Below are 6,597 nucleotides of genomic sequence, written 5' to 3' on the forward strand. Positions count from 1 at the left end.
TTCCAGATTGTTTTAATCTTCCATGCGGATCAGAATGTTTCACAATCAAGCACAAGTCATCCAGCGGACTATCGTAGGGCATTTAATAATAGATGAAACAGTCCGCATTAGTTCTAGAAGAAAAACTAGTGAGCTCTTTTAATCAAAGAATATTTTGTTGATAGAACAGATGCAAAGACAAAACACACAACAGCTCGGAGACCCCTAAAGCACGGCGAATCAAATCACTAGCCGTGGTGAATGTTCAGCAATAAAGATCAATGGTCTTGTGTACTGCAGTGGGACAGTATATTGCAGGCTAGATTGCATACTCAGACGATATAACTGTTCAGCAAGGGCTCGGTGAGTATGTGGTAAACATATCTGCCAATTATTGGTGGACCTTCTGATACAACCTAATGAGGGGTTAGAGACTTAGGCTATGTCTACACGGCCACCCCTCTTCCCCGCACCCTCCGGAGCAGCGAGTCTGAGGGGCCGGATCTACAGGTTCACAGGGCTCACGCTACAGCACTAGAAATAGCCATGTTGACGTTCAGACTGGAGCTGGAGCTCGGGCTCCGAAGCCTGAGGAGGGGGGTGGGTTTCAGAGCCTGAGCTCCAGCCCATGCCCAGCTATTTTAAGCACCTGAGTGCAAAACTGTAGACCCTGACTCTGAGACATGCCGCTGCGGGTTATTGTTTCTGTTTAAATGTATCCGTAGGCTACTAAGTGCCTCAGGCACAGATCCTCAAAGGCATTTAGGCGCCTAACTCCCATTTAAATCTGTGGGTTTTCGGTGCCTAAATGCATTGGCAGATCTGGGCGACTGGGCCTAAATCATGTTTGGAAATGGGATCTAGGCCTCATCCACACATGGTTTTTGCACCAGTATATCTATGTCGCAGATGGGTGTGATTTGTTACTGCAAGTGTTAGCGTAGACGCAGTTGGACTGGGATAATGGAGTACACTGGTATCGCTTATTCCCCTTCCTATACAGAAGCACATTGATACTGGTATAACTGTGTCCCTACAAGGGGGTTGTACTGCTTTACCTACCGGAGGATAGTTAAAACGGTACCATATTGGTCTGTTAGACAAAGCCATAGGCTCCTAAGTCACTTATGGATCGGTTTTGAAAATTTGACCTTACATCTGTGGCATGGTATTCTGGTGGCCTACTCCCTACTCACAGTTTTCTTTAAAATTCTAGGCCCTTTTCAACTTTTTTCCAGGGAGTTATGTGACCTCGTAAGGTATGTCTACACTGCAATAAAAACCTGCGGTGTGGCTGCAGCTAGCCCGGGTCAGCTGACTCACGGTCCCAGGGCTTGAGCTGAGTCTACAAAATTACAAGTGTAGACATTCAGGATGGACCCTGGCCGCTGAGATCCTGCAAGAGGGAAAGTCTCTTATCCCAAGCCTGAGCGTCTACACTGCAATTTTATAGCCCCACAGCCTGAGCCCTGTGACCCTGAGTCAAGACAATAAATAATACCCAAACCTAATTCCAATACTCGTAAGCCATCTACACCTGCAAACACACTCTTGTCAGATCATTACTCAAGTGTAATTCCCAAACTGGATTACGAAATTGTTGGGTGTTTTCCTGTTATTAGCAACATATTTTTCTTACCATCTTGTTCAGAAGCTTTATATAGAGAGTCCAAAATCTGAAATGTAAAGAATGATGAAATAAGTTGTCTTTTTATACAGCACCAGTTTGTTACTTTTGTAAAGAAGATGTTTTTAATGTGCAGTATTTTTGCGCAGACGTGCTTTACACTGTAATTATTTTTGGGGAGGGGGGGATGATTTATATGTCCAGTGTTTTAAATAGATATTGTCAAGACTGACAGACATCCCACTGTTAATCTGTTCCACCCTTTTAAAGTAAACTGCAGCACTGGAGAATGGAGGAGCGTCACAGATGGCTTATATTTAGATCAAACATTTAAAAACTCTAAAGTAAAATTTTCAAATGCACCCAAGTGACATAGGAGCCTAACTGCCACTAACGTTTGATGAGATTTATGCTCCTACATGCATGTCACTTTCAAACATGGGACGTAAACTCCTATTTCACCGAGGCATGTTTGAAATTCTCCCCCACCCCCCAAAACTTAAAATTATTGCAGTCTTCTGCCAGAATCCTGTAGCCAGAGGATGGATTTTCACAAAAAGGCTACTCTGAGTGGTGATGGAGCAAGTTGGGTGTCTCTCAAACTCGGCTGTTCTGAGACAAAACACACATTGGCTTCACTGGGAGCTCTGCCTAAGGACTGCAGGATGACTGTACTTAAGCTACTCATAATTTAAACCTAATTACATTTCATCACAGCATATGGATAAGTATATGTGAAAAATATCATGAATAGGCAGTAGATGGGGTTGGCAGTTTCTTAAGTGAGTGTGCCACACAGAGCATTTTGAATGCTTAGCTGTCTGCTTGCAGTTTATATACTGCACTGAGGTATCTGATGCCTATTGCCGGAGTGAAGTGCATTTCGGAGCTGATACATATCAATCAACCAGACACCAGAGGAGGTTGGCATCTTCTAAAACTACTGTATATAAATAAATTAAGCCTTCTAGTAGGCATTGGCTAGAGCCTGGACTTGACACCAGACTTCAAGGAAAGGCATCAAACACTTACAGTAAACATATAAACTTATTACATGTATGTTCTGAAAGTGACAGTTTCATTTATACCCACCACCACCCACAGGAAAGGGCAACTGACAAAGGTCCAGGTCATTTGAGTGGGATTTTCAAATATACAGATTCCTGGTGTGCATGATGACTGAAGCTGTCCCTGGCTATTGGAGAGTTGTGTGGTCAATTAAATATAGGTCCTGCTCTATAGCCTCTGGGTTTTTATATTGTACCCGTCGCTGTGGTAACAGACTGCTTATTTAATTGGCCATTTGCCCACACAAATACTCAAACTGCATGTGCAAATAATTTTTTCAGTGGCCTGTGCTTTTTTGCACATGCAGTCATGGCGCACACATTTTTGAAAAAAAGAAATCAGACTCTTTGCTTCTCTAGATGGATGTTACAGGCATGCATACAAAGTTTACTCTCTGCTGTAGTAGGTTTAAATGACCATGGAATTGCCAAATCAAAATAGCCTTACGGGATTATGTGAGCCTGTGTCTATGGCACCTCCCACAATTACACACAGAATGCTTTCCAAAATCAGCGTTTGAGCGAAAGGCTTCCAGTCCCCAGTGTTGAGTCATGAATAACAGTGCAAGTCAATCCCCAGCATTAATGAAGGTTTTGTTCAATAACCCATTTCAGGATCAAGTCCTGCAAACCTTACTCTCCTTAATAATCGTCAGGCCTTTAGAAATAACCCAGACTTAAATTTTTGGTTACTCTAGTTATCTAGTATGCTAATTGGGACTCCAGTGAGACACTATTCTCATTCTATCCTATACAAGACAGAGTCATTCCCTTTGTTGTCTTCCATCAGTTGCACTTTAAGTGAACTTTACCAGAGCCCTCACTCTGAACTCATGCTGTCTGTTGCTTGAAAAGTTCCTCTTCATTTCCTCTGGCAAACCCTGGGGCTTTGCTCCAGTCAATATTTCCATTGCAGTTAGGCCAGGGCACTGAGTCTCTCTCCTGTTCAGGGGCCTGGTTTCAGCTGAATTTTCTGAGTCATCATGCCGGCTTTCTCTGTTACTAGTTTGTATGCCCAGAAAGGAGAGCATATTTGGTGGGGTCCACTTTTCGAAGTCATTGCTTAAGAAGGAACACAGATATTCAAGTATCAGAGGGGTAGCCAAGTTAGTCTGTATCCACAAAAACAATGAGGAGTCCGGTGGCACCTTAAAGACTAACAGATTTATTAGGGCATAAGCTTTCGTGAGTAAAAACCACTTCTCTGTTAGTCTTTAAGGTGCCACCGGACTCCAAAGATATTCATGACTCACTACTATCTAATTCAGGACAGTGGAGAGGTACAGGGTGCTTTTTATTTGAAGATCAAGCAGTTCAGTTATGGCCAGCAACGAGATATTTTATTCTCAGGACTCCTGGGCTGTCCAATTAATCTGAGGCTTCATCTGATTTTGTATTTCTGTTTTCTTGTCCAGACTCTTAAAGAAAAGGTTTCTTTAAAAAAAAACAAAAAACATCCATACTACTCTTCCTAATTAGTCCTCAGTTGTCCCTGCAGAACTAATTACCACCTTCTGCAATTATATCGTCAAGTGTTGCTTGGCCACAAATTCTTATTTTTTGCATAATTATGAGTCTCCGTATTATAAACAAATGCAGGCAGCCAGCTGTACATCTGAATACAGAGCAGACATGGGGACATATAGTGCCTGGATACAGGAGATATGAATATTCAGGATATTTTGAACCAAACAACAGAGAGTAAAAGCTCGCATGCTGGATGTCTAAAAATCCCATGCCTGCATGTGGAGTTTATGTACCAAAATTCTGTTAGCATTGGCAGGGGTCATGTGCCAAATTTCTCTTCACATCAATAGGATAATTAGACCCTTGACAAGCTTCCTAAACTTTGCACAACTTTTTATTCTGTTATGCATGAAAAAACCTTACTCAGCTACCTTAGTAGCTGCACATCACTGCACTTGTGCAATATTTGCATTTCTTGAAGGATAGATTTACAACAAAACATAGCACAAAACCCAGAATATTTTCCTTTTTAAAAAACAAAACAAAACTGTTACCTCGATTCCCTGCTTGGATTTCAAAATGAAATCCTGTACAACTAGGAGGCTTGGTACATAATGTACCATTGGCGTAAGCAATGGGGCAATTATCTCTTTTCCTATGTATGCTGGAAAGAACCTGTGTGTTGCTAGCAACTATAGTTACTGCAGATTTTATAATAATCTGCATAAATTCCAACCATTGACTGTGTGATCTAACAAAGTAGCCTCTAAACTTGTGCTCGTAATTTTGAGTTTGTACGTTTTTGGCTATGGATTTGCATGTGTAAACAACATTTTGTACAGGCAACTCAGACCTCTAACTAACTGGTTTGCCTACATAACATAGGTCTGATCCAAAACCCACTGAAGTCAATAGGAGTCTTTACATTAATTTGCATGGCCTTTAGAGCAGTTGTTTACAGATGGAGCCAAGGCAGAGTATTGTGATCTGGATCAGAACTTCCTCAAAGCCTGGGCTGCTTGGATCCTGGGTTTTAGTTCATCCCCCATCTTTAATGTGAATAAATCCAAGATATTACATCCACAAAACACTGTGTGTGAAATGCAGGCAGAAATTTAGAGGTTGCTTTTGACAATTGGGACAGTGAATAAAATTATCATAAAATCAGCTCGACTCACCAGTGAAAGGATATTTTTTTAATGAGGAAGGTCTTTGATCCATTGGCTTATTCTTGGTGTCTAACCTGCCAGTAATCTCCATCCAAAATAATTGTTAAAAATTCACTGCTGCCTAGAATACTCTTCTAAAGGGGTAAGTCTCTAGATTTTTTTATGCAAAATCTCCTAGGAAGAAGCATATTTAAAAATAACAAGGAGGATAAAACTACTTCTGCCAGAAAGCAAGTAAATAACATAGATAGAAGGCACTAGCTACATTTCAGCCTGGACTCCTGCACCACAGGGATACGCAACCCAAAGCAAGGCAGCTGCTGACACTGCTACAGCACTTCCAGGTTTGCAGAGCATTGTCCCCATCCAGCATCATTCTCATTTTACATGGCTCTTGGCTTAGGGTGACCAAACAGCAAATGTGAAAAATCGGGACGGGGGTGGGGGGTAATAGGAGCCTATATAAGAAAAAGACCCAAAAATCGGGACTGTCCCTATAAAATCAGGACATCTGGTCACCCTACCTTGGCTGCATGATCTAAAAGACCCAGCTCTGTCAGCCAGCGCTGTAGCAACCTCATCAGCCTCTGTACGTGACCCAGCCACCACTAGAGAGGGACAGAGTGCTGCACTGAATGGGTGTGGATTACATGGCGCTTGGCAGAATCTAGCCCCACGACTATGATTCAAGGCATGAAATCCTGGCTCCGTCGGAGTCAATGAGGGTTTTTTGCCATTAACTTGAGTGGAGTCAGGATTTCACCCACGTTCTTTTAAAAGCAGCAAAGCTTATGAAGGGTTGGGCTCCACAAGGCACTTCACTGTAAATATTTGGAATGCCAAGAAGAAAATTCCCTTTGTGGGGTGTGCGTGGCCTGATGACTGTCACGTGGAGAAACAACAGTGGAACCCGTGATCCGCTTGGTTTGGTGGGGATGGTCTTATATTTGCAGCAATGTGCGTTTCACTTGCTGACGGGCAGTGTAATTATGACCTCACTGTGTTGCATTTTCATGCAAGTAGTAGACTGAGGGGCAGGGGGATATTTCTCTAATATCTATATATCTTTACAATTATACTAAAAATAATATTGTTCTAGTTTTTTCTAAAAGCCCCATTCCCCTATAATGACAGAGGAAAGCTAAACTGAGCCTGGATCCACTACAACATTGACACTTGCCAATTAAAAACCCTACCCTACTCCACCCCAGACAGATAACAGTGTGGGCTAAGCACAAATGCTAGCTGAAACCTACTCTCTCCCTAGCTGTGACCTGAGGGGGTTGAG

Source organism: Terrapene carolina, unplaced genomic scaffold (assembly GCF_002925995.2).
Source record: "Terrapene carolina triunguis isolate 2854851 unplaced genomic scaffold, T_m_triunguis-2.0 Scaffold189, whole genome shotgun sequence".
Lineage (NCBI taxonomy): Eukaryota > Metazoa > Chordata > Testudines > Emydidae > Terrapene > Terrapene triunguis.